General features: G+C 39.9%; 1 pseudogene; it reads left to right on the top strand.

The window, feature by feature from the left end:
* The first annotated feature begins 8,395 nt into the window (after positions 1-8,395).
* LOC136521109 (2-methylpropanoate--CoA ligase CCL4-like) lies at positions 8,396-9,197 on the top strand (annotated as a pseudogene).
* Positions 9,198-9,930: the final 733 nt, after the last annotated feature.

A 9,930-nucleotide genomic window follows, 5' to 3' on the forward strand; every position in this document is an offset into this window, starting at 1 on the left:
CAATCACCATAAGGCCAGTTTATGTTCTGATCAAAGACGTCTCGTCGGTGTCCAAGTGGTATTCCCATGACCAGTTCAAGCCTGAGAACCAAGTTAAAAAAGTCCCATCACGGGGTTCTGAGGAGGCCGTCACTAGCAAACTCCACCAAATTGCAAAGCAGTATCCAAATGTTGATGCCATCAAATGGTCAAAGGATTGCCCGAAAACATATGAAAGAGGCAAGCCCTTCCTACCAAACCGGGACATCCAGCGCCTACCACTTGGAATGAGAAGGTTCCATGATTGGTACTTGCGTGTTCTCCCAACGAGCATAAATATCATACAAGCATGCTTTCCCACCGGCACATTTGGAAGCCTAGCCGGGAAAATTGTCTTTGACTTCAATGACATGCAAACATGCTTTCACCTGGGAGAAATGGAGATGAATCTAATTCGCACGTGGTGCCTATAAGTCCTTGTCCTCTCGATATGATATGAATAGTAATCTTTGAATTTTGTTGTAACTAACCCACGCCGTGATTTGTAGAATGCAAGTGCACATTGTCAAACAAATGCCAAGTGTAAAAGTCGGGTATGTGGACCCTCAAGCTATAGCCCAAACAAATTTCAATTACCCTAAACGGTGGACACTTGATGCCAAAGAGCTAGCTGCTGCAAAGACTCTTCGGGAGAAAGAGCACATCCGTACGACGAAACTATGGGAAGAGTCCCTTAAGTTATGGCATACATTGCCCTGGCTTTCAAAAATCTCCAAACACTCTACTATATGGCTACCATACAACTTCGAGTAAGCTCAACTCTATACTTAAGCTTTGTTCGATATATTTTATTCGATGCAAAAGAGCTTATCTAGTTCTATGATTAAATCTATGCAGCAACCACTAGATTTGTATAGCCGTCGATGTCGGGAGGAGCATGGCATGGGTCTTTGATTCATTAGATAAGGACACGGTGACATACAAAGACTTCATATCGATTCTCAAGACGTATACATATCGACAATCCTCATTAGCTTATATGTTTGTATACATACTTGTAACGTTCACTTTTGGATACTAACAAGTTGTATTTGCTAAAATAATTCGAACAGGGCATTTAGGTTCTATGTCACTAATCATCATGGAAGGCATGATCCAGCAAGGAAGGAAAAGCTGGCTATAAAAACACTATGTGCGGTAAGTGTAACTTACTTCTTCAGTACTCCATTACATGGCTGTCAAAAGCATTACTTAACATTTTCATATGCAAAACACACAGTGCCCCAAGCAGAAGCCTAGGAGTGTACATTATGGATACTATATATGTTCTATAATGAGTAACACTGGTGCCTACAGGAGACACTCCTTAAGGGTAAGTTTGAACCTCTTCACCCGTAGTATAAAAACTTCGTAAATGGTATGAAATACTAAACCGAAACTTGTTCTCTTGTAGTGGAGAGAAGAGAAAGAATGAAAAGAGACCCATACAAGGATGACCAACTCTTAGAGCTCGTCGACGACCTTTGCAACTTCATATTGGACCAGATTGTACACGTCAGAGGCTGCCTACTATGACCGAGAGTCTGAGTTAGGTACAAATCCTCGATACCAACACCTTCGTGAGACTGAAAGACTAGTTCTAGGACAGTTGATAACAATGTGTATGGAATTTATATATTTAATGATGGATTATATATATTCTTGTGAATTGGACTTGTAATTGTAGTTTATAGAATACTCTTGTGCTTGTAGTCGCGGTCGCGGGGCGTTCGGCAACGCGAACGCGGTTCGGAATGTTGGTCGCGGGGCGTTCGGCAACGCGAACGCGGTTCGGAACGTTGGTTGTGGGATGTTCGGCAACGCGATTTTGAATTGTAAATTTGAATTTTTTTTTTTGCGGGAAAACAGTACTGTAGGGGCGGCTCTAGATTGAACCGCCCCTACAAATACCTGTTTGTAGGGGCGACTGGTAATACAAGTCCGCCCCTACAAATCGATTTTTAGGGGCGGCTGGTAATACGAGCCGCCCCTACAAATCGATTTGTAGGAGCGGTTGGATACAAATCGATTTGTAGGGGCGGTCTGAGAACCGCCCCTACAAATGTATGATTTGTAGAGACCCTTGCGTAAGTATGGCTGGGCAAACCGCTCCTACAAATGGTCTACAACCACCCCTAAAAACCCTTTTTGATGTTGTGAGGCCGACGAAACACGCCCTAAATCGTTTTTATAGTCTCCTGACAACTATTTTTTATTTTGGATTGGCAGGAGTAGCTTGAACTGCACACGTTGCCACGTATATACTCGATAAAAGATGAACTTGGTAACTGAACTATGCTACCATGTGAAGCACCTGCACCCTGCACTTGGAAGATGAATTAAATACCATACAGTCATGGAAAACATATGCCCTGAAAAGATGTTGTCCTTGTCATCGCATCGTGTCTGTTGTGTGCGCACAAGTGCTGTTCTGTAGTCACACGATCACGATGTTACTATGCTTCACGCGAAATCGCTAAAAACGAAGGCAAGCAACGCGTACCTCCCAACCATCAGTTTCGCCTCACAATTCCATTATATATTTAATTATTTTTTCTCGAACTGATGGCGGTTGAGCTGAACGCAAGTAAACAAAGGACGGCCAATGTGCAATTACTTTGCTACTCGTAGTAGTGACCAGCCGGTGGCTCCTCGTTCAAAGATTTGTTTGTAATTAAGAAGCATTTTTTTCATTTTGAAATTAAGACAAGCTTTTAGCCTATAGTACTCCCTCCGTCAACGGAAAAAATACAATTCTCCTTTTCAAGAACTTAAACGGTTTAAATTTTAACTAAATTCATATAAAAAAATATTAACATTCATGATACAAAACAAGTATCATTTAGATTAGTTATATAATATATTTTTTATAATTAATAAATTTATTTGGAGACACAAATGCTAATACTATTTACTCCCTTCATAATAAAAAAATGAAGTCGTTTTAGACCAGACTTGGGTCAAATATTGGGAATATAAATCATGAATAACTTTTAAGTTGTTGAGTTTGGAAATGTGAAACCATATGTATAGATTTGTCTTGAAAAATACTTTCACAAAAATTTACATATATCACTTTTTGATAATTAAATTTATAAAAATAAGTAGTCATAGTTATGCTTTGGGGACCATGTCGCTGTTAAAAAAACTTTATTTTTTAGTATGTAGGGAGTACTATAAATTTGATCAAACTAGTTACATTCTTTTATAGATCGAGGAAGTACTTGCTTTGAGAGAACGCTACTACAAATGTGGTTTATTATCATGGTTGCCAGTAACATTATTACTACGGCTTGCTTCAAAACTACTAGGGCCTTGTTTAGATGTCATCCAAATTCCAAGTTTTTTCACTTTCTCTTCATCACATCAATTTTTAGCCACTTGCATAGAGTATTAAATGTAGGTAAAAAAAATAACTAATTACACAGTTTAGTTGGAAATCACGAGATGAATCTTTTGAGCCTAGTTGGTCCACGATTAGACAATATTTGCCAAATAAGACGAAAATGGTACTATTTATCAGGTTCAAAAAAAAAATTGCAAAGTGAACCAGGCCTAGAAGTGATAAGCTGTCGTTGCTTTGAAATCAACAGCGGTGATTCGTTATCCCTGTCAGCTGGTTTATTACGTACTATCACTCAGTGGCGGAGCGTGCAGCCCAATCAAGGAAGGGGGGGGGGGGGGGGGGGGGGGGATTTTTCAAGCCCGTGCTGAACAATCAAGGAAGGGGGGGGGGGGATTTTTCAAGCCCGTGCTGAACAAGAAGACACCTTACGGTAATCCGAGACCTTTGTAGGCTGACAAGATCTATGTTGCGGCATGCCAAGTGCAGAGCCATCTGCGGAGGTGAGATGTAACTAATTGTTGTGAGCCACGGAGACACTGCCACTTGACGAAGAAAAGCAGAAAATTAGAAATAGAGATTGAATGTGGATTGCGTTGTTTGTTATGTCTACGGATTGACTGTTTGCTTGCTTGCTAGCTGCCTTGACTTTGCACTATTATTAATGGCCTTGTATTTGTATTTCTATACCATCTGAACAGTATATGGACTTTAGAAAATTTACTGAACCAAGGGGGCCATGGCCCACTATGGCCCCCATGTAGCTCGGCCTATGCTATCACTGCTGGTTGTTGTTAACTGTGAGAACGCCATTAATAGGGACGTAGGGAGTAGTGGCTCGTTCTGCTTAACCAGAAGTCGGCTTGTTCGGCTTCTTTTTTCATCGGAACAGTGTTTTTCTCTCACAACAATTCAGCCAGAACAATATTTTTTAGCCAGTTTCAGCAAGCCGAACGGGATTGTTGTGATAGCATCTCCCCGCCTCTCTGTACAGGAGTAGCACACCGTGCTGCCTGCACTCCAACCTCGAGACCGCCGTTGGTACTGAGAGAGAAGGCACCGGCCGTCCATATCGCGCTCAAGTGGCGAGATCAGTAGTGAGCCATGGATAATTATTTAAACCTGAAATAACTCATTTAAAACCTGAAATTATTTAATTTTGCTTTCTTCCTTATTTACACTAGTAGTACTTGAAGGTTCAAAGTTTCAGGTGGTAAGTTTCAAACGTTATTTATTTCTTTATAAAAGAAATTAAGGTTCCAAATATCTAATGCAAAAACTCTATATCAGCTGCAAGACATTGAAATCATTTTTTCTTAAAAATATGTTTGATCTTGTATTTTTTTTTTCATCTGAAAATTATACAAGAAATCAAGCTGATTGATTCGTTAAAAAAACACCCCGAATGCTAGGAGTTTCTTATGTTAAAACCTGGAAGAATCTATCCGACCACTGAATTCCAATATTTCATTTTTTTCAACCATCTACCCTATAAATATATTGGCCTGATTGTATCTATAAATTGTGCTAACAAAATCAGTCGCTATGGGACGTTCCAACAGCCTCATTGCACCACCTTTATTAAAACTTACACCTAGATACACTTTATAGGGTCCAAATCATAAGTTGTTTTAGTTCCATCTGAAGTCTAACTTTTCTGGATCAGAGTTTATAAGAAAATATGCAAATATTAAAAGCCAATTATTAACCGGTTTTGCTAGCAATGTACACTGAAATGACTGCAGATCGTCGATCTAGATGACCATTATCATATATTATCTTATATGAGGTAATAGCAAAGATATATATATATATATATATATATATATATATATATATATATATATATATAGATATATATATATATATATATATATATTAATATATATATATATATATATATATATATATATATATATATATACTTATTTTCTCTCTCTTGAGAAATAGGAAAGATAAGAAAAATATTAGGCAAGGTATCTATTAGCTAGACCTAACATACATCGCATAGATATAATTTCCATTCTTGATCTTATTAGATTTAGCTTTTCTGCGTGATTAATAATGTGATAAGTCGGTGACATGACTTTTTCTCGTAACATTGAAAACCTAATATGTAGATGCATGATAAACTTGCTTGTAAAACTTTTATCGTTTTGTTCACCTAAAATAACATATTTGCATAGTACAGTTTTCAGTACAAAGAGTTACCCAGAGCAATTTTATGGCCTTTAATTTGCATGCCAGATGGTCATATCGCACATAACTTTGTAGCTACGACATATACTCCAATCATTCTAAATTATAAGACCTTTTAGCTTTTCTATATACTCCATGAAAGGATAGAGGACCTTCCCCCCGCGAAGGACCAGGCGGAGCATATATCCTTAATTTATGAGAAAAAAGCGCTTGTGCAGTTATTCTGAAGTCTCTGAAGATCGTTGCGTTTCTTTGTTTCCGTATACACCCATAGGGTCAGAACTGTCAACGTGTGTGCCATCTTCGTACCTTGACCCGTCATGTGGTAGAACCAACCTTCCATATCATTCTCAGTCGTCCAATGGGATGGGAATAAGTTTTGACCGTTGCTCCAGGTTGCTACAAGATCCCAAACTTTTCGCAAGAAGGGAGATTCAATGAATAGATGTGTGACTTTCTCTAGGCTCCTTTCACATAGCGCGCAGAAGTAGTTGTTTTTTCAGCCGCGTAGTTGGAGGCAAGTCATTGTCCAGAGCCTATTTTGGAGGAGTAGCCAAACGAAAACTTTGCATCGTGGAGGTGCCAAGACTCTCCATCCAAGTTTTGGGAAGTTCGAGGGGATCTGACCGCAAATTGAATGTTGCAGGCAGAGCTGGCCAAGTATTGTCCTGATCCTTCAAAGGTCCAGACTATTACATTGATCCGGGCTGACTGTAGTGTGTTCCAAAGGCTCAAGTATTCTCTCAGTAGGTCGTGGTCCAGATTGTAGGCCCTAATCCAGACTTGTCCCGTGATGGCCTCTTTCACCGTTCAGTTCTTTCTTTTGCCCGTGCTTGTATAGGCAAGTGAATAGCCATGATGGGGCTTGGCCATGAAGCCAATTGGAGTTCCAAAATGATGCCTTGCAACCGTTGTAAACTGTTTGAGAGTAAAGAAAACATGTCAGAAATAAAAACTGCAATATTAATATTGGTAGGTGTCAGTTTTGGAATTGAAAGTTGAAACTCGAAAGTTCCATCATCTGAATGCACATTCAGAACCACTGGGTACACTAGAACAGAAACCAGCTGTACTTTCAGTTGGGAAACCCCTTCAGTCCCGGTTTCTCAACCGGGAGCACGAATGTGGGACTAAAGAATCCCTTCTTTAGTCCCGGTTTCTCGTCCGCACCTTTAGTTCCGGATGGTAATACCAACCAGGGCTAAAGAGGTCTCTCGGCCTGGCCACGTGGGTCGGCCCTTTAGTCCCGGTTGGTATTACCAACCGGGGCTAAATGTTTTTTTCATTATTTTTTGTTTCTATTTTCAATTGATGATTCATTTTGGTTTTCGAATACGCATTCTACGCTGCTAATAATATACGTATTCTACACGCTTATAATGTTCGAACATTTTGTACAAACTAAAGTATAAAACTAACGTATATATTACATGCATATATATATATATATATATATATATATATATATTGTACGTTATTTTATGTACATATAATATGTATATATATATATATTACAAATAAAGCTTGCATTGTATATTCTATTATATCCTTGGGATAACAAATTCACTCCATCTGGTTTGGCTTCCATGTTTCGTTCACGTCATTGTAGAACTCGCCGGTAGGGTTTAAGACCTGGTCATTAAGAAATCCTGCTATGGTCTCTTGAATTGCTTTCAGTTGATCACGTCGTATGACTTTTTCCTTCGACCATAGAGTCTTCAATAAAAGTTAAAGGAAAAGTATTAATATATATATATATATATATATATATATATATATATATATATATATATATATATATATATATATATATATATATATATATATATATATGCGCGTGTGTGTTAGTCACGTGATTACTTATATATATGAGCAATAAAAGAAATTGTGAATATATGAATATATTTATATAACGTACTTTGATGACCTCTTCAGGAGTTCTTTTTGCGTACGCCATGATGAACTCGCAAACATAGTATCCGCAGTAGTTGTTCCCCTGTTCTTGCCTCAGAACCCACTTTTACGAGAAAAAAGCTCCGGTGAATTGAAAGCATGCATGGTGTTAATTGAATTATATATATATATATATATATATATATATATATATATATATATATATATATATATGTAGCTAGTACTTACTTTGTGTGCGATTACATCCAGCGGCGCTTTGCAATGTTTCATGTGGTGTTCCTCAATGAAACTTTTCCAAACACTGCGCCCAATAAAATAAAAAATTAATGTGGCCTTTAATAATTGTTGATGTTAAGAGATCGGGGTATATATAGTTGCTAGAGAGACCAAATTACTCTTGGATAATATCTATCATGTCTTGGTACTCTGTTTGCTCTTTTCTTAACGAGTCTAAGATGCTCAACCGACTATTGGCCATATCGATGACCATCAATATCCAGTGATTGCTGCATATGTTTTTATACACAAATATGATCGACATTAACTAGAGTCAACATATATATATGGGAGATAGCTTAGCTAGTAAGCAAATAATTGAACAAATGTTCATATGATCGACATTAATTATTTAACACTCACTTGAAGTTGTAGGGGAAGAGTATGTCCTTGTTTTGTTGGTTCACTAAGAACTTCATGAGATTTTTCTCGAGTTCAGCTTTCCATTGAGGCAGGGGATTAGGGTGTTTGAATACGACATTTGGATCAACGAAACCAACATCATTATCCTTTCTCTTTCTGAGTTCTGTCATCTCATATCTGCATATATAAAAATATAGTGTGAGGATATATAATTTATATATATATACATGTAGCTTTATATATATACACTTTAGTAGTAGAAAATAATCTTACTTACAGACAATGACAGCTAATGATACTTTTGTCGAGAGAGTCCAGGTGGCATAGTTGGTGTAATTCTAAAAACTCGACATATATAACATCATCGCCACGGAAGTAATGTTGGTTTCTAACTCTAACAGAAACAAAGTTCTCTCCCTGTTCACACGCCGCCTGCACTTAGAAGGGTGAGTGGGATAGCTTCCCAGCGTCAGAGTGTGCACGACTGAAGGCGAGGCAGGGCGTGCGCATGTCGAGCACGGGCAAAGTTGACATCATCGATAGGGAAACCGGCAGTAGTGTGCCCCGCGACGGCTCCACGATGGGAGAGATCGTGTTCCGCAGTGGCTGTGTCATGCTCGGCTATCTCAATGACGACGAGGCGACAAAGGCGGCAATACGTGAGGACGGATGGTTCTACACGGGGGACATCGGCGTGATGCATCCAGACGGTTACCTGGAGATCCGAGACTGTTCCAAGGACGTGATCATCAACGCTGGCGAGAACATCAGCAGCGTGGAGGTCGAGTCGGTGCTTTACAGTCATCCGGCGGTGAACGAGGCAGCCGTGGTGGCGTGACCAGACGAGTTACGAGGTGAGACACCGTGCACGTTCGTCAGCCTCTAGGATGATGCGGCGGGCACGGTGACCGCGGCCGACATCACTGCGTGGTGCCGGGAGCGCATGCCGCAGTACATGGTGCCCCGAACGGTTGTCTTCTGAGCAAAGTTGCCCAAGACCTCCACCAACAAGATCCAGAAGTACGTGCTTCGGAATCTCGCCATGGAGATGGGGCTGACCCGCAAGGGTGACGGCCGACGCTAGCGGCAGGCCGTAGCAAATTGCAATAAGGTGTACTCTTTTTTTACGAGTAAGCAATAAGGTGTACTCCCTCCCTCCCTTCTCAAGGATCACCTACATTTTAGATTTATAGAAAATATCAGTAACATTTGTATCTTCAAATAAGTGTATTACAAAAATATTTTCAATGAACAATCTAATGATACTTATTACTCCATCCGTTTCAAATTATAAATTGTTTTGATTTTTTTGGTTCATCCATTTTACTATATATCTAAACATATTATTATATCTGGATGGACAGCAAAATGAATATAGCATAAAAGTAAAAGCGACTTATAATTTGGAACAAAAGGAGTATATACTATAAATGTTAGCAAATAGATGTACCAAAAAAAGTCAAAGCGGTCGGAGATGTGGGGTCGGAGTCGGAGGTAGTGCTTTGCCAGGCCTTCCGGTCGAAGAGACCGTCTGAAGGTGGCTGGAGACCGAAGTAAGCGCTCCGGTCGGAGAGGTGGGCCAGAGTAAAAAAACCGGGCGCTGCTCCTCCTTGGTCAGACCTTCCGGTCGGTGATTGGATCGCCCTTCTGGCCTGTTGTTTAGACTCTGGGGCCGACACATGAGTTGCGCGCTATCTGCTTGGGGCGAGCCTTTGCGGGGAAGCCGGTTCGTGAGGGACCCTGAGTTTATGAATCCGACAGGAGCCCCCGAGCCCCCGAGCGATTCGGGCAGAATCGTCTGGGGGATTTTTGCTTTG

Source organism: Miscanthus floridulus, chromosome 18 (genome assembly GCF_019320115.1).
Source record: "Miscanthus floridulus cultivar M001 chromosome 18, ASM1932011v1, whole genome shotgun sequence".
In the NCBI taxonomy this organism is placed as follows: domain Eukaryota; kingdom Viridiplantae; phylum Streptophyta; class Magnoliopsida; order Poales; family Poaceae; genus Miscanthus; species Miscanthus floridulus.